The sequence below is a fragment of the Grus americana genome, chromosome 3 (assembly GCF_028858705.1).
Source record: "Grus americana isolate bGruAme1 chromosome 3, bGruAme1.mat, whole genome shotgun sequence".
In the NCBI taxonomy this organism is placed as follows: Eukaryota; Metazoa; Chordata; class Aves; order Gruiformes; family Gruidae; genus Grus; species Grus americana.
The window spans coordinates 4,040,745-4,060,262 of record NC_072854.1 but is presented as its reverse complement, the minus strand read 5'-3'; positions in this window follow the sequence as shown (position 1 = coordinate 4,060,262).

Genomic DNA, 19,518 nt, shown 5'->3' with positions numbered 1-19,518 from the left:
GAAGCCTCAGCACAACCTCTAAGAACTAGTGATCCTTTCCTTTCTACTGATCTTCCATTGCACCAAGTCACTTGCTGACATACCCAATAACCATCCAAAACCACCAATACTAAATACTTTTTCAGATCATATTTTACTTTACATCTCACTTCATTCAACAAACATTGTTCATGCAATATTTTAATATGACAACTGAAGTGCATCATAATAGGCTATGATATGTTTGCTATTTTGAATGACTGGTGTTTCTCATTGACCAAGATCTGTGCAAATGTCACCAAGTCTTACAGATCATTTAGTATCAAACCTAAACTGAAATATTTTAATTACTAGTGATGTGATTTTTTTCAATATTTTGATATTAATCTCTCAAGTATACAAAAGTATAAAAATATGCATACATGCACAGACACACACAGATACATATGGATGTGAAAACATGCCTACAAATGATTTCCCTTAAATGCATACACTGATAATTGAAATAGCTTTTTATTTTCTACATATTTTTATAAGTGAACTGTTTTTGAAGTAGTAAAAAATGACAGTTGAATTTCTGGTGTGTCTATGAACTTCTGGCCATAAAGCAGAAAATGGAGGGAATATAATTACAAAAGTTGCAGTTACTTCACAACGTGCCAAGAATTTGTGGTTAGCTTGCCTACCAACTGTTATTGTTACTCAACCTGATTCCTCAAGGAAATAAAGATACATCATTAATTTTTACCATGTCCAAGGTCCTGTGTGCAAGTAATGTCAAGGATCTGGCCTTAACACTGAGCATTCTTGTCACTGATAAGTACAAATTCCACATAGTCGCTCCCATTTTTACCATCAAAATGTCTCTGCCTGGAGATGGGCAAGGGAGAAGCAGAGGAGGGATGGAACACCTTTGGTTTTTCATAGATGTGAGGCAGGTCTTATTGAGATTTCAGTTTGTGGCGCTCAGGGTGGAAAGCCTTTCCATCTCTGCCTGCAGCTCCTGGTCTTATGAACAGGAGACAGTCAGTCAGTTTCATACATCAGCAGGGACATATCAATGTTTTTGCCTTCCACAGTCCCAGCGTTTTTCTCCGGTGCCTTTTGCTGGCAGACCTGACTTACACCAGGATCTCAGTAGCACCAACTGCACGTTCCTTCACCCAGGGTACCCGGGTAGGAAAGTGCATGGGATCCAGCCCAGCTAAGTTGGGCAGCACCTCACAATCATTTGACTCTTGACATTAGGTAAGTAATCCTCTCTACCCAAAACATCGTCTACTTTCTCACTATTTTTGGCACAGAGAGAAAGGGAGTCTTCATGGAGAGTTTCCTTCTGCTTAAGTAATATGTTTCTTTTGTTTTCCTGTTTCATCAAACTTCAGAAGATGATCCAGTTATGTTTCTTTCTATCTCCATGGCAAGTCCTCACTCCAACTTCTTCAAGCCAGAGTTCACCAACAGTGTCACACTCTCCCACCCATTTCAGGTCCAGTTTACCCAGTCCTCTTTGGAGGAGGAGGATAGATATTATGATGGGGTCAGCGTTTTATACAATAATATAGTGCTTAGACCCCTGGCACAAGAACTGATAGAAGGAGCTTGAAGTGCTGCTCTGCCTGATGCAGGTGGGATACACTATTAAGGGAAGTGTCTTCACAATGAGGCTGCAGGGTGCTGTGAGGAGAAATGGCTTTCACCCTTGTCAGATCAAGAAGTTTGGGTAATTGTGCCAAGATCACTTCCCAGAGAGAAAGGCGGATCTTACCTCCATGTTAGGAGTCTGTATCTAGCACAGCAGGTGGGGTAATTAGGAGCAAAAGGGAGAATCTCAAACTCTGCTCCTAATAGTTTTCTGGTGAAAAAAAGCAGCAAATATTGGGGAGGTCTTTCAATAGTTTCACCCCTATTTAAAATGCTGCTACACAAAATACCTGTCTGCTGTTCTATCCCTCGCCTCCAGAGGATAGTTTGTTCACATCAATGAAGGCTCCATGCACCTGGAAGTCATTGGATGAAGGCACAGCTAGAACATCGGATGAACAAAATGCTGAGCCCTAGCAGCATGCCAAAGAGCAGATGTTTTAGCGTGCTCCAAAGAGGAGCTAGGTTGAACAACAGTGATGGTTGGTGGCCTAGCAAACCACGACTGCTCCTCAGTCGTACGGTAACATCATCTCTTAGCCTCCTTCACGTACGCTGAACCAAATTGTACCCATAAGGCATAATTGATGCACAGGAGATCAAGGTATTTTGATGCCACTGTGGAGCGTATAGTATAGAAATTCAGGCTCCTTTAGATTAGCTGCAAAAGCTGTTAGCCGCGGTTGCACTGCCAAAGTAGATCCACCAAAATGAGGATAACCAGTATTTAGAAGTTGTTCTACAGTTGTAAGTGAATTTGCAAGGCATGTACTACATTATAGTTAACAGATAAAGTTTTGATTCAAGTGTTGATCACCTGAATCAATAACGAACGCATACACAATTATAAACCTCAAACAGTATGCAAGTATTTAATCAAGATCAAGACTTTAATGATTATGTAGTTGTCTTGAGTAACCAGGGAGAAATGATGAGATTAACATCATCTGTATGAACAAATCTGCCCTCCATCTTATTTTTGACTTGACAGCTGATTGAAGGTATCAGGGTACCAGTGCAGAGTCCAGCCTCTTGGTCAAAGGACCACACTGTAACTGGCAGGCATGTAATGTGTCTTCAAAGCTCCTTGGCACATGTAGCCTAAAGTTTCTAAAAACCGAAGAATCTCTGTAAACTGAATCATATTTTCAAGAGACAGATGGCAGGAGTTCTCTCACCAAACTTTAGGTGTCCTAAAGGTAAACATCAAAGTCCAAGCTATTTTCACTGTTCTTCATTTATAGTTAATGGAGAGAAATTCTTCTCAAGATTTTTAACTGAAGTACAAACATTCACAATATGAGTGCTAGAATAAATGCAAAAGTAACAGTAAGGAAATACAGGAAACCCAGAAACGTTGCATTATGAGATGTTGTGCTGCAGCATCTCCTGCAAGCTGAAGAGCCATAAGCATTCATTCTGCAGAACAGTATAAATGGGAGCTGTGTCACTGACAAAGCCAGAATTTCCCCTTCAGAGGGTTTTTTTACGTATGTGGGCACCTCTTCAAACCCACCCATCAAAACCATCTCAGTTTGGTAATGTATTTGAGTGGGCATTTGTCGCGTGAAAGGGTACAAGTCTGATGTGTGGCTGAGGGAGGCCCTCCCGTTGAGTCATGAGGTTCAGAAAGGACCCCCTTGCTTTCTAAACTCCTTCTCAGAGAGGAGCCGAGGTGCGGCTAGGTCCAGTCTTAGTCCCGGACTTGGTCAACTGTTTCTGTCTAAAGGATTATGTGTGTAGCCACTTATTAGAGTCAACGTTTGCCTGTCAGAGCCCTGCTAAGGACTTTCACTGAAACAGTTTCGCAAAGTTGAAAAGAAAAATAGGTAATTTATTAAGGCGACAGATATAAAAGTTCGGAATTGCTGTTGGTAAATGCACTTACTGCAACAATTTTGAGCTCAAGTTAATAGTTCAGCGCTTTTGTTAATGATAGTTTTCCCGGGGTAACATCCAACATAATCAGAGGCGCAAATCTTACCAAAGAGGCGTCCCTGCTTGGGGAGGAGAGAGGTCCAGGCCTGTCGACCCATCCAGATAGTTGGAGTTCTCGTCCTCAGAAAAGAGGATTCTAGATGCCAGATTTATACTTTTGGCGAGGTGGGACTAAGTCAGGTATTGTATGCCGACTGGCCTTTAACAAGGCTTGTTGTGCAGTTGATCGGGGCCGGGGGGGGGGAAGTGGGGGGGAACAAAGGTGTTCAGTACAGAGGTGCAGTGGTCTGTTTAGTTTTACCAAAGTAACGTCGAGCTGTGAAGGCTCCCCCTCACCCCAGGCGTCACTTAGTTGATTGAGGAGTAGACCCGTCAGGCACTGCATCTTGTTCAGATGAACAAATTGCTCATCTCCTGCCCCTGTTCAGGTCCAGTGCTCATCAGTGCAAGATAAGCAAGTTGCTCAATCCCTGCTCTCGCCCAAGCTGGACTCCCCCAGGGCCCCTTCTGCTGGCTTATAATGGCCCTGTATTCGGCACCAACAAGCCTGGACAAATCCGGCATCCCACAGCACTGTTCTGTGCACATTCAGCAACAGCTTCTGAGAAGACAATGGCCAAATCTCTACATTGTACATCCATAACTTTTGGAAACGTGTTTGCTAGTCTCTTTCTCTTTCATTCTTTGTGTCTTTTTTCTAGCTTGTGTCACTGTCAAGGGTCTGATGTTATCCAAAATGTTCCTGGTTTTCTCTTGCGTGAGGTCCCCTCAGAAGTGAAATTTCTCAGATGCCTCCAGGCCCTCTGAAGGAAGCATCTATAGATATCTTGGCATTTTCTATACTGCCAGATCATGATGGCAGGGCAAAAGAGGCAGAAAGCATGGATTCTGTCTCTGACATTGTGTTGGGTTTGTGTGGCAGGGTTTTGGTGGTGGTGGGGCTACAGGGGTGGCTTCTGTGAGAAGCTGCTAGAAGCTCCCCCTGTGTCTGATAGAGCCAATGCCAGCCAGCTCTAAGACGGGCCCGCCGCTGGCCAAGGCCAAGCCAATCAGCGCCTCTGTGATAACATATTTAAGAAGAAGAAAAAACACTTAGAGGGAGAGCTTTTGCAGCCGGAGAGAGGAGTGAGAAGATGTAAGAAACTCTGCAGACACCAAGGTCAGTGCAGAAGGAGGGGCAGGAGGTGGTCCAGGCGCCAGAGCAGAGATCCCCCTGCAGCCCGTGGTGAAGGCCATGGTGAAGCAGGCTGTCCCCCTGCAGCCCATGGAGGAAGGATGAGGGGGTGTAGAGATTCCACCTGCAGCCCATGGAGGACCCCACGCCGGAGCAGGTGGAGGCACCTGAAGGAGGCTGTGGCCTGTGGGAAGCCCACGCTGGAGCAAGTTCCAGGCCGGACCGGTGGACCCGTGAAGAGGGGAGCCCACGCCAGGGCAGGTTTGCTGGCAGGACTTGTGACCCCGTGGGGGACCCCACGCTGGAGCAGTTTGCTCCTGAAGGTCTGCACCCCGTGAGAGGGACTCCATGCTGGAGCAGGGGAACGATGAGAGGAGTCTTCCCTCTGAGGATGAAGAAGCGGCAGAAACACCGTGTGCTGAACTGACCCCAACCCCCATTCCCCGTCCCCCTGTGCCGCTGAGGGGGGGGAAGTTTGAAGCCGGGAGTGAAGTTGAGCCCAGGAAGATGGGAGGGGTGGGGGGAAGTGTTTTAAGAGTTGATTTTATTTTCTCATTCCTCTACTCTGTTTTGCGTAGTAATAAATTAGATGAATTCCCTCTCTAAGTTTGGTCTGTTTTGCTCGTGACGATAATTAGCGAGTGATCTCTCCCTGTCCTTATCTCGACCTACAAGCATTTCGTTATGCCTTTTCTCCCCTGTTTAGTGAATGAGGGGAGTGAGAGAGCAGCTCTGGTGGGCACCTGGCCTTCAGCCAGGGTCAACCCACCACAGACATCTCAGTCAAAAATACCGTAATACCTTCAAAAAGTAGCCTGGAAACTACCAGAATGTGTTCCTGCTGGACACAAGTACCCATGAAATCATCACGGAGAGAATGTAGGTTTTGTCCCTGACAAAGACACCGTGGTCACTACAGGAGTAATCCAAGAATATGGCCATTGGGAAGTGGGGGATGAAATGACCTCCCTTTTCCCTGGAGGTGAAGTGGGGTGCCAGTGGAGAAATGCCTAGCTGTAAAAGCCACCAGCCCACCTGTGCATTATTGCCCGTGGTGCGAGCAGTTCTACGAAATATCCCCTCCTTCCCCGGAAAAAACACCCAAGGTTCAACCATACGACTGCTATCATAACTGATTTTATTAAAGGGCCAGGGGGAAGACATAATTTCCACAGTGTGGCCTGGTTCATATTCATGTTTTTGCAGATGCTGATGTTTGCTTCACTGAGAATGAAGATTTTGAGAGCTTTTTGTTGCAGCAGGAACTGGAGCCACTGGGAGCCATAGGATCAAGGTGATTTGGAGGCCATTCGGTAGAAGCAGAAAGGATTTCCAAGGAGAATCCAAGGAGTCTTCAGATCCTCCACCCCCTGCATGGTGAAGAAGAGACAGTCTCAGGTTACTCACCAGTAGGTTTTTTGCAGTGGCATTCTCTTTATTTCATGGCACCAGAGCAGAGGCTGCCATGGGATGCGAATGCTCCCTGAGGACCCTCTATGCCAGCAGGTTTGGCATTGGAGAAGTGGGACAGGATGGTGTCAGGAGCTGTGCCTCTAAAATGTTGCCCTGGAAAAAAATAAGGAGGATATCAGTCATTGCCATGGTGATCTCTGCACTTCTACATACCTTCTGCAGCAAGAAAATCCGTTATAACATGTTCCAATCCAGTAATATGGCCGCCGACATATGCCTGGGAAGCAGCGTCCGTTTTGGGCTAAACAAGAATATTCTGGCCCAGGAAAGAGGGGCTGACCTGCACAGTGGAAAGAGAAGAGTCACTTACCATGAAAGTGAGCAAAAGTGGATACTCTCTCTCTCTCTCTTTCTCTTCTAATTCTTCTCTCTACCCCCCTCACACCTCACCTGCAGCCCCTTGGAGCATCATGAAGAGGACAACCAGGAGCTGGTAAAGGATCCTCATGGCCACAGCTGGGATGTGAATTCCTCACCTGTAATGAGCAGAGACCACAAGACCGAAAGACACTGAATGGAGGGTCTCCTCCTGACTGTGAGATGAGGAACTGCTTAAAACATGCCCTGAGTGACCAAAGCCAAAATCTTATAAAATACAATGGACTTGAATGAAGAACAGAGTGAAAACTGCATCCTTGGAGATATTCAAAATTTCGCTGAATATACCTCTAAGCAACCTGACCTAATTAGCCCCACCTTTGAGCATGGATTCAGGCTAGAAACTCCTGGAGTCCCTCCCAACCGAAGTTATTTTGAGATTCTGTTGTGGCTTTGTTATTTTAATATTGATCTTATACTGAAACATGATATTCCATATCTATTCAACACCAGACAGGTTACTCTGGAACCAACACAGACCCACGAATTATTAATCTTCAACCTAGTGTAGTTCACAAAGTGTTCAGAGACCGAGCCAACCATCATCCTTAGGAAAGTCTGACAAAGACATTTGTGTCTCTTGAACACCAATTAAGGTGACAACTCACTAAAAATGGTGCTGGAATTCAGACGCAATGTGCAGCTCAAAATGCAACTCTGAACTGCTGTGCTGGCTAGATGCCTGTTTCTGTAGGAAGCTAGACATTTCTTAACCAACAAGCCCTCTGTCTCTGATGCCTCGAGTGAAGGTTTCTGGGTCTCTGTCCACTTCTCTTGGAGGTCAGCAAACACAGTTTCCTCCTGCAAGCCCTGCAACCGACCCATGGTTCTATAGGACACATACAGACTGGACACACTCACTGGAGTAATGAGAAGGAAGGGGTTAATGAAAGCAGAATACTTGTTAGAATTGAGATTAATGAAAGGAAAATAAGTATACACAACAAAGAGGTGAGAGTGCCTGTCCAGAACCAGGCAGAGAGTTACCAGCAAAGGAGGTGGAGGATCAACTCTGCTATCCGTCTCTCTTCTCCAGTGGGTGCCCCAGACCCAAACGTGCCTCTTTATATAGAGGTTTGGGGATGCTGGCAGTGCAGTCACAGGCCAATGAAAAAAGCCTTTTCTGGGCAATTTTTTCCCGTACTTTGGTGTCTTCCAATAAGAATAGCAGGTCTGGTTTGAGACTGCTTTCACCGCAAAGCCCTTGATCTTTGTGCAACCCATCTCAGACGATCCAAGTTTGTGTAAGATACGTTAGGCCACAGGGTTACATAAAATACCTGGGAACATGCAATGTCTGCTCCTTTTGGTCCTGCCAGATGCTTATTCTGCCTTTGGTACGCAGCTTAATCATCTAATTTGCAGCCATAGCACGGTCATTGTTTCCCTCCATAACATTTTGTCCTTTACATCTAACCTTCTGGTTGTCTTTTCTCCATGTTAGCAAAAGAATAAGCATTTCTTATTTTTCAGCTTATTAATTACAAAGTTAATAGTTTAGTGCATAATGAAATTATGAGGTATGAAATTATAACATGAATACAATCTTTCACATGAAATTTTACAATAGATCACATTTTCATTTCTACTACTTCCTCTCTGGATTACTCTTGGGTTTTTTCCTGCTGTTTCAGTGTCCTCGCTGATAGCAATTTTTACCCAATCTTTCTCAGGCTGCCCAGCCTCTGGCAGGATAACCAGCATGCCTGCCAACTTCGTATATATTTCTCAAATAATCTATAAAAGGTAAGCAGTTTATTAGGAAGAAATTTCATTTCTAATCCTTCCAGTTTTGAACAGCAGTCAGTAGTCATATATTCTCTCTATATAAATGTGCACGTATATTTGTATATGCATGTGATACACGGATGGGTATACATACAAGTATTCAAACACGAAATATTTACTTCTAAGGTTGTGAAGATTTTACAGTTTCTGAGCCATGAGCACGTTTGCTGTTACTCAGCCTAATTCCTTCCTGGGACACAGAAGCAGCAATTCCCATTTCTGAAGCACTTCTGCTCTCAGTTTAAACCATATGGAGAACTCCATCCTCTGTCAGGACTTCTTTGTTGACAGTTTATTCCATGTAGTCCAGGTGAATGCAGCTAATGGGTAAATTCTGGATGGGTAGCACATGTGAGTAGCCCGGTTAGGAAGTGCTGCTGAGGCTCTGTCTCCTCTGCCATGGCAGTGACCGATGTAGCTGGCCATGTGTTTTGAAACCCCTGACAGTACACCAAGTCAGCCGTAGCACAGAGAATTAATTTTCTGCATTTTTTTTTCCACAGGGAAACATTTTAAAAAAAATCTCTGAATCTTCAACACTGATTTTATTGGTAAACAAAGTCAAATGAGGAGATTTTTGGCATGGAGAAAATGCAGTTCTCCCTGTCACCTGTGTCTACTGGTGAGCAAACCTTTCCTCCAGCTTTACCTTTAGTCTGGCAACTTTATGTGGTTTTCCAGTTATATTAAACCCCACACAGTCCCTTTCCCTCACAGCAAGAAATGTTCTTTCTTTCTACCTTTCCTTATCCCCATCCTGACAAGCTGCCTGGTCCCTCTTCCTTTGGGACCTTCCCACTCTCCTGTGCTACTTCATCTCCTCTGGATGTATCTCTGCTTATCCCACTCTCTGCTCCAGAAGATTTACCTTCCAAAAATATCAACAAATAGTTGTCCGTAAGCCAACAATTTAAAGTCAAGCCGTGCCTTGCAGTAGCCGACTTGTTAACCCATGGCACAGGGAGCTCATTTCCATAGTTGGAGGATGGTGGGAAGACCCAGATGCAAACAGTTGCTGTCAGCTTGCCTGTCAGAGACTTCGCTGTGCTGTGTCCCACCAGGCAGGAGATCTGGATCTGTGGTGCCCTTGTCCAGGGGCTGCTGCCTTGCAGGTGGGCTGTGCAATGCTTGTGCATCTGGTGTTATAAAGGGGAGAGATGGGAGGAAGCTGTGGATGCACAGCAGTAACCAGAGGTTTGACACCACATGAGATGGGTCATCAGTGTCATCCTGGCTGTGTGGTGCCTCATGTTTGCGTAAATCCCCGTTTGTCGATTGTTTTGGGGTTTTTCCAGGCATCTTCATGTGTGCAAAGGGAGGATTAACAGAGAGGTTAATTTATTACAGCTGTTAAACCCTGTTTGCTCAGTTCCACAGCATCCTGGGCCCGTCGTGCAGCTGGGCTGGAACAGAGCTGAGCACCGGTCACGGAGAGCTGAAACCTGGGCTGTAGTTGCAGGTTACAGAGGGGTTTATGGAGAGACAGAAGTAAAAGCTGTAGGAAAATAACACTCAGTTATTTCTTTCCTTCTTTGCTATCTCTCATTGCTTAGTTTTACACCACATAATTTGCTATTCTTTTTTTAATAACAAACTAAATCCTTCAAAGGATACTCCCTGCTGAGTTTTGCAGCACGACCAGAAGGAGCAGCACTCCCCATCTCTCTCCTGGAGAACTGATTCGGTTTCATTCCAGTTGTTTTCTCTATTGACCATTGCACAGCTGTGTCTATTCTATTCCCTTTGGAAAAATGCGTGGCTTGAAAAAAGCAACATGGACTTTCAGGGAAATTATGCAGACTACAAGGGCAATTTTCTGGCTAGGGCTCGTGCTGGAGATGGGAGCTGAGTGGCACTGGGTTTCATGGACATTAATTGCACTGGTGATGTTGAGCTGGAGCAGGAGTGCCCAGGGCATGCCTGGTTATGGCTTCTTTCTGTGAAAGAAAAAACTAGGTTTGCCTTAAAAGATGCTGGGACTATTCCTGATTCGGGCAACCCAGTACCACAGTAGCCCAAAACTTGCATGAGATGTTGCTGTTTTTGAATTGTGCCATATGTGTAAAAATGCTTTTAAACCACCTTGGACTAAAGGAAGAGGAAGAACCTAAAACTTCTGTAAAGTCCTGGAGTCCTGAATTTGCCCTTTGCAACAACTGTGTCCATGAGACAATGTCCCAGTGTAATAAAAATAAATGTGTAACAGAATAGATGTCGCTGACTTCCCCTGGTGACTGCTGCGGTGCTTCACAGACCTTCTGGACCATGTAACCAGGAGGACCAGAAACCTCGCTGCCCAGGAGGGATGAGGAAGAGGATGGGAACAGGCTGTTTCTGCGGGACTCTATGTGGATGATTTTAAGAAATCTTGGTGCTGGGAATATCTTCCTCAGGACCAGCTTTCGGCTTTATAGTTGCTTGAGTGTCCCGAATGGAAAGGCAGCTCAGGTGTCCACCTTCAGGTTATCTAAATCTATATTTTGGTCCCAGCTGGGTAAACTCTCCATGTGGCATAAAGCCTGGCTTTGCAGTAGAGTCGGTGAAGCACAGATTAAATACTCCTGCTGCTCTGCAGATGTAAAGTTGAATTCCTGCTCTCTGGTTCCCAGAGCAGCACATTTCCCCTTGTATTTCAAGGTCTCTGGAAGCAACTGGCCAGCTCTCTGTTTGCTTGTGTCTTCTCTGAGCTCGGGGGTCTCTGCCCGTGGGAGAGGTGCAGCCCAGCCGCCGTGCCTGGAGGGAGCAGGGGGCAGCTCATTCTGCACCGCTGCACAAAATACCGGGAACCAGCTGTGATTTCCAGACTGGTTTTGGACAAGTCAGGTCTGGGCAGGTTTCCACTGGGCTGGCCAAGGCCACTGAATGGACAGCAGGGCTGTTCCCCGGCCAAATTTCATGCCGTTTTTGTAAATTGTGGACGTGCTGTGAGGACAAGCATTGGGCAATTGTACCAAAGGTCTGTCATCCCTTCCTGTCATTTGCACAGAGGACACGGGGGGAAGAGGATGGCACAGAGAAGGTGAAGGATCCTTATGGCTTCAGGTTGGCTGAGGACATCCCATCATCAGAGGTAAGCTGCGGCAAGACAGAGGTGATAGACAGACGCACGGGGCTTGACTCAGTTGCCTTCACGCCGGCACGTAGAGCAATTTTCAGTGCTCTGGACTGTCTGAGATCTCCACCTGGGGAGACCAAGCCTTGCTGGAGCAGCCGGGGAGGCCAGGTGGGACATGGGGACATCTCAGGTGGCACTTGTCTAAGAGCGAGCAAAAGAATTGAGACTGGGATATTCACAGAGAACAGGAGTCTGTGGTATGCTGCGTGACAAAAAGCCAGCTGTGATTTAGAAGAGTCCTTCCACGTGTTCGTATCAAAAACATTACGCAGTTAGTTAGTTCGTTAGTTAGTTCGTTAGTTAGTTAATGTGGATTCGCTAGGAGGACCATAGAGAAATGCAAGAGTAAGAAATGCCATCGTTACAGCATATGTGTCACTTTAAATAAACAATTACTTAAATTACTATTCTGACTGTTCCTGAGCAAATCACAAATTGGAATATCTGGATTATTCTTTTCTGTTCATAAGTTCTTCAGCTAAGATAAAATTTAAAGCAGTTTAGAAAATTCAGCCTTTATTTCTCTTAGAATATTTATATATTATGAATAAATATATATATACACAGATATATAAATATATATATACTCATATATACATGCGTGCTTGTATATGTTTTCTGTATAAAAGAAGAACGTGATTTCTGGGCTCCACACAGCATCCTTTACAGCACTGCAGAGAGAGAAAACTGAATAAGACCTACAGCTGTCAAAATACTTTCAGTATAAAATATTAATTGATATGCAATATTAATTCATTTATTAATGTGTTTAATTGCCAAGAAACAAGTTAGGGAAATATATCCCTTTTGTAAGCTTGAGTAGCCAAAACAATATTTAAACTCTATAATAGTGTACTTTAATTAAAATAACAGATAGGTTAATTACCATATTTAAGAAATTTAAGGTAATTTTACCAACGAGTATAGCAACAGATACAATTCATTAACTGAAGATCTTATCCCAGTCTTGATTAATATTTAAGCTTTGATGTGTTTTGTACCCCCCCCGGGCAGCTGACACAGGCACAAAGCAGGAAACAGGAGAAAACAGTCATTTTAGCCTATTTTAAGGTCCTTTTCAAGAGTATACAGGAATGAGATTTAGTAAAATAGCTATCCCTGGGCAGTTAAAGTGCCTGTTTGGATTTTTCCTATCATTTCACTTGGACCCAAGCAAACAGGATTGTGGTCTCCTGTGATGCAGCGACTGATGATTTCCAAAGGAAGCCGTTGCGTCCCACCTCTGTCCCACCTCCGTCCCACCTCCCCATGCGCTCGTCGTTGGCTCTCTCCAGGTACCAAGGCAGAGGAAATCCCACACGCCTTCTGCCTGGACCTACCTCTGTTACCTGTTAGGTTCAATGTGATTTTTCAGAGCAAGGAGTGGCTTCTTGTCCATTGCAGGAGTCCACAGTAGATTGCAAAACACTGTGAGCTTTGGGGTTGGACTGTCAGAAAACATAATTCGCTAACATACCAACGCCGGGAGTCAGAGGACATCAGTATAATTAAGAAGAAAATCCATAAAACCCTGCTGTCAGAATAATTTATGTACTCTTGATTGAAGAAGGCTGCTGGAGAGAAATTTCAGTGTTAGCTCTTCATTGCCCTCTTCTGGGAGGCAGGTGACCTGGGTAGACGGATGCTGTTTGGATGGCTCTTCGGAGTACAAGAATGTTGGGTTTTTTCCTAGACTCTGAGTAATATGATAACCAAAACACAACTTCTTTTTCTGGGCTTACCTGGGTGACTTCAGGGTCCAGGACATACCAGTGCTGTCATCAGTCTTTCTGGTCCAAACCCTCCAGGGGCACATGGGAGCAGTTTGACCAAAACATGTTTTGTGGAGGTTGTTTCCTTTGGCCACCTGGAAAGTGGGTGTGTGGAAGTCAGTGCCTCTCTGAAACTTTAATTATTCAAACAATAATTATTTCCTCTGCAATGAACAGAAAACAGACATGGCAAATGCATGAAAATGAAAATATTATTGGTGCACTAATAAGCATGCTCTTCTGTGTGATCATGCTGCTGCAAAAAGATTCCTCCAACTAGGCTGGGTTCTCAACTCCTCTCTGCTCTCAAGACATTACCTACAGCACACAAGACCTATCAGGAGGTGTTTGGTTTTTTTTTTTTTTTTTTTCTTCTTTAAAGTCTTGTGCAAAAACTGAGCTTTCCTAATGTAGCTGTTTAGGTGTTGTGGTAGATATCTCCTTCAGGTAGGCTTCAGAGAGGACCTTTCTGCAGCCAGCACCAGGCACCATGGCCATGGGACAGCCCTGTAGAATTAGGTCTCCGCTGGAGCCAAACCAGCAGTTTTCAGTGTACGTCCCAGAATGCTTTTGTCACAGCCCACGATGGATCAATGTGTTGTACACAACCCGCGGTGGTGTAATGTGATTTTTGGAAGATCCAACTCATGTGCCGGAGAAAGGGAAGGGAGTTCACGAGCGGTCACCATTTCTCATCGGCTGCTGGGAAGTGACATTTCAGCTGCTGGAAATTACTGTGAGAAGCCCGAGTCCTTGGCCAGGTGGTCTGTGGCAGCTCTATCATCAACAGGAATATATAAAGACAAATTGTCTGGGGCAAGACTTCATTCTCTGAAGCTCCCAATTGAAAGGAACCAGGTAGGACAGACTGGCCGCTGTGTCCCCTCTCCTGAAGTCCTCTAAGGTGAGCTGAAGGTGTAGTTTCCACACCATTTTCAACTGATAAGGAGAAAAATACCTAACTTTTTGACAATATTCTTTGCTTCTCTAAAAAGAAATTCATCATTCCAAGACGTATAATTTTGCAGTTTCATTAAATCCTCATAAACCACTGAGAGGTACAGTGCTTGGTATTTCACTAATGCATTCGGCTGATTATTATAGTCAATAACGGTGATTCTGAATGGTTACAGTAGTTTGTATTGTTTTCAAAAGTTAAAGTTGGAATCTGTAGCAAGAAATGATGGTGGAGAGATACTTTGAGGCTTTCAGCTGGCACACATTATAAAGGTGTTATGGAGAGAAGGGACAGATGGCTCCTTAGCTTTTTCTGTAACTATGTTTTCAAGGACTTACTACTGGCTTGTAGGCTACAAAATTTACTATTATTCAAATAATTAAAGTTTCTGAGTGTTTATTATCCAAAGAAATTAGAATGGCGTAAGAAATTATCTACAGATATCTGAAGCAAAATGTGTGATAATTAAATAAAATTGACATTTTAGTCATTAAGTGACTTGCTACAAACATCAAACACTGCACCATATGGGCTGCCATGAAGAAACTTAACTCCATCCCAGCCAGACCCAGTACAGTTGCTCAAACGAAAATGGATAAAGCTCTAAACGGAAGTACTGATGATTTTGTGCATGTAGCAGGATTGCCTATAAGTTATAAAAGGGACTTAAGAAAATCTTTGTTATTTTATAAAACTTGGATAAAAGTTGGAAGAAACTAATTACATTTCTTACTTTTTTTTTTTTAAGTTCTAACATTCAGGGTGTAATGGATTCAAATACAGGAGTCTTCACTGGACATGGTATAAGCTATCTTTGCAGTTGATGGAAAGAAAATAACAATATTCATATCATTCTTTTACATTTCATAGGCATAAATGCATTTTCTTGATCTTATGCAATGTGCTTTCAAACATTTCTTGCCTCAAAAAGTTGTATGTCACTAGATTTATTCTAGAGCATTTACTTTATAGCATAAATGACAATTTTTATCAACAAATTGCAGCTTGTATGTCATAAATAGTGTTTGGATTGGGTAATCACAAATGCAGGACAAATGCATAATCTCTTTCTGTTTCTTTTTTTAGTGGCTGTTGTATTCGGCAAGACTAAATTCAGACATGAAGATCTTTTCCCTTTTCTTTGTTGTTCTCCTCTTAATGCTCCAAGGCACTTTAGGTAAGAGCTACATAAAATCAAAGGAAATGCAGAGGGAAGATTGTGAGTATGGAGAACCTAAAATAGAATGGAAATAAAATGGGTTTTAGTCCCTTTTGCCCCAGGCCAACAGGTGCTACCAGCATGCTGGGCACAAACTAGCAGTGAACAGACACGAGCTGGGTCCATTGGATGCACTGAACCATCCTGGTTCAGAAAATAAGGGAATTTAATGGTATGAATGGGGCAAACACACAGGCAGAGTAGACTCTTGCTGTCACCCTATAACCCTAACTTGTTCTTAGTCTTCTTTGGAAAGGAAAATCAAGACTCGGGGTTTTTTTTTTGCACAGGTTTCATGCGTGCACCTAATAATGATGTGCAGTGCAAACAGGCTGGGGGTACCTGTTCCACTGACCACTGTCCTCTACCCAATACGAGGTCCTTCGGACGTTGCCAGCAAGGGGTCCCTTGCTGTCGGACTGTGGTGAGTTATGGATTTAATGAAGATCAGGTGTTTCTTGGGGGAATGGGTTCATTCAATGGAGCAGATCCTCCTGGAAACTATGATAAGGCGTATAGAAAATAAGAAGGTGATTTGTGACAGCCAACATGACTTCACTAAGGGCAAATTCTGCCTGACAAATTTGGTGGCCTGCTATGATGGGGTTGCAGTGTTGGGTGGACAAGGGAATAGCAACCAATGTCAGCTACCTCGACTTGCGCAAAGCATTTGACGCTGTCTCACATGACATCTGTATATCTAAATTGGAGAGACATGGATTTGGTGGATGGGCCACTCAGTGGATAAGGAATTGGCTGGACAGTTGTACTTAAAGAGTTGCGGTCAATGGCTTAGTGTCCAAGTGGGGATCAGTGAAGAGTGGTGTTCCTCAGGGGTCGGGACCGGGACCGGCACTGTTTAACATCTTTGTTGGCCACATGGACAGTGGGATCAAGTGCCCCCTCAGCAAGTTTGCCAATGACACCAAGCTGTGTGGTGTGGTTGACACGTTGGAGGGAAGGGATGCCATCCAGAGGGACCTGGACAGGCTGGAGAGGTGGGCCTATGAGAACTGCATGAAGTTCAACAAGGCCAAGGGCAAGGTCCTGCACATGGGTCAGGGCAATCCCAAGCACAACTACAGGCTGGGTGGAGAACGGATGGAGAGCAGCCCTGAGGAAAAGGACCTGGGAGTGTTGGTTGATGAGAAGCTCAACACGAGCCGGCAGTGTGCGCTGGCAGCCCAGAAAGCCAACCGTGTCCTGGGCCACATCAAAAGCAGCGTGACCAGCAGGTCGAGGGAGGGGATTCTGCCCCTCTACTCCGCTCTCATGAGACCCCATCTGAAGTACGGCGTCCACCTCTGGGGTCCCCAGGACAAGAAAGACACTGAGCTGTTGGAGCAATTCCAGAGGAGGCTACAAAGTGAATCAGAGGGCTGGAGCACCTCTCCTGTGAGGACAGGCTGAGAGAGTTGGGGTTGTTCAGCCTGGAGAAGAGAAGGCTCCGGGAAGACCTTATAATAGCAACTTTCCAGTACCTAATGGGGCCTACGGGAAAGCTGGAGAGAGACTGTTTACAAGGGCAGGGAGTGACAGGACAAGGGGGAACGGCTTTAAACTAAAAAAGGGGAGATTTAGATTAGATAGTAGGAAGAAATCCTTCCCTGTGAGGGTGCTGAGACCCTGGCCCAGGTTGCCCAGAGAAGCTGTGGCTGCCCCTGGCTCCCTGGCAGTGTTCAAGGCCAGGTTGGATGGGGCTTTGGGCAACCTGGGCTAGTGGAGGGTGTCCCTGCCCATGGCAGGGGGTTGGAACTAGATGGGCTGTGAGGTCCCTTCCCACCCAAACCATTCTGTGATTCTATGATTCAGTGATTACTCACTTTCACACATCCAATCTGCTTTTTAGATATGAAACTCCTCTAGTGCAAGCTGACAAAGGAGCAGAAGCTCTGTACACTAAGATATAGGATTTCCTGAGGATTTCCTCACTAGTTCACTGTGTACCATTAATGATGTAGCTTGAGTGCCTCATGGTAACGATCACAGTCAAATGTCTTTGGCAGAGATAAGTCATTAGCTAGAAATGAACTCTTCTCTCCGCTGTTCCCATTAGCTGGTTTGAACTGCTTATGATGAGTCATACAGGCTCCAAAGGACACATCTCTCGATGCACACACTGTCTGGAGACCTAGGACATTTGGGTCAAGTTCATAGGAAACGTGCACATTCCACATTGCAAAATGTGCCAGGTCTCACAGTCAGAAGAACAACCTGAAAGTCATGTTGTTCCACTAGATGTTTTCTCCAGTTGCATAATTCTCCCCTTTTAGACAAAAACAAAATATAAAATCTTAATTTTTCTTGAGTTCCGTACCAGAATCCCAAAGTTCAGTGTATCTTTACTCCAATCTGAAACTGCAGAAACAAATAGCCACAATGATTCTAATACTTCTTTTTCTGTTCATTTTTGCTGTAAGATTCTGTAACTAGTCTTACTTTTGGAGGATCTTATTTATATGTACTTTGTTCAATATTAATAGCAGAGTTGTTAAAAACAAAGCATGAGCAGCAGATGTACATAGAGAAATTCCTCTCCACATCAGAGATTTTAAGATGAGAAGGAAGCTTCAGGTACATAGACCTGGCAATTCATTATTAAATAAAATAGAAAGACAATGTTTAAAAATTATCATCATCAGGACTATGAATATACTATGAAGAATTGATGAGTTATCCAGGATTAAGAGCTCTTGGTGCTCATTCAATCCCTTCTGTGCTTCTTATTCAAATCTTTTCCTGGTTATAAGTACAAAAATCTGAAAGTTTCTTTCCTTTTTTGCAGTATGATTAGTGACTGTTGGCATCTCAGACTGGTTAAACAAAGCTTCTGGCAATTTGGGACATGCATCATCCCATCAGAAAATCTGGAATTTTGAGCTGAAAATATGTATTTAACACACACACATGTGCACACACCAAAACACAAACAACAACTGAAAGAAAACAAACTCCTCCACAAACTTAATGACCTGAAGAAACTCCAGAGCAATTCTTAAACCTCTCGGAAAAGACCAATATTTCTAATCTTTATAAAGCGTTTTTCTGTTGAAACTATATCGTGGCCACCAACGTCTATCCCAGAGACCAGATCACCAACACGCAGAAGTTTGTCCTTATAAGAGGATGCAGAGCAGGTTCTTCCTTTGTCCCTCAGAACAGATATTATTTTCTTTTCCTTTTAGAATTTGCAATAATGTGATTAGCACTAGAAGACAAAGTCTCCAGGAGACTGAATGCTGAGCTGGGGAGTTCATATTTCATAGTCTACATATCTCCATTTGAATAAACTTGCTCCAGAAGACCTTGTGTCTGATCCTTATATCTGTGAGGAATTGTCTTGGTGTGTGTTTTTGCTGGAGGATCTGTCTCTCATCTCACCTGGGGTCATTGTGACACATCTTGTGGTAAATTTCTCTAAGAAGAGCAGAAGAAACTGAACCTGTGTATGGACAGGAATATGACCTGGTCCTATTCATTATTAGGTTGACCAGTAACAGTCAAGAATAACTCCTCCAAACCCATGGTGAGTAGGCTAGTAGAAAGCTGTCCCAAACTGACCATGTTCACGGCCTGTGGCAGTCCTAAAACCATCTATTGCAGCTCATGGCATGGAAAACACAGATACTTTTAGTGATCCCTTATCTCAAATCCTTTTGGCCTTTGTGTTAGCACTCTGGGATCCTAGGGATGGGGAAGGGAAGCAGGGGACGTGTCTATACCCTGTAACAGCAGATGCCGAGATTCCAGGCTGATGGACGTGCAACGCACTGCCTCCAGAGAGCACAGTGCAGTGATAAATAGGTTTATGAGTTTAGGATCCAGAGCAGGAAAATTCCATTGACATGATGCTGGTCTAGACTGAAGAGAGGCTGCAGGACCAGGATGACGTGAATGTGGCGAGGCAGTTTCAAGACCTAAAGAACCTGGCCTTCTGTCACCCTGGAGTTTCTCTGCATTTCCATTCCCAGCACTTCAGGCTGGGCTAGCAGATGCAACCCTGCAGAGGAGCGGGGGGGTGACCTTGTCTCCTGAACCCCAGCTTGGTGCCCTGGACTAGGATGGAAGAGGGAATGGGCT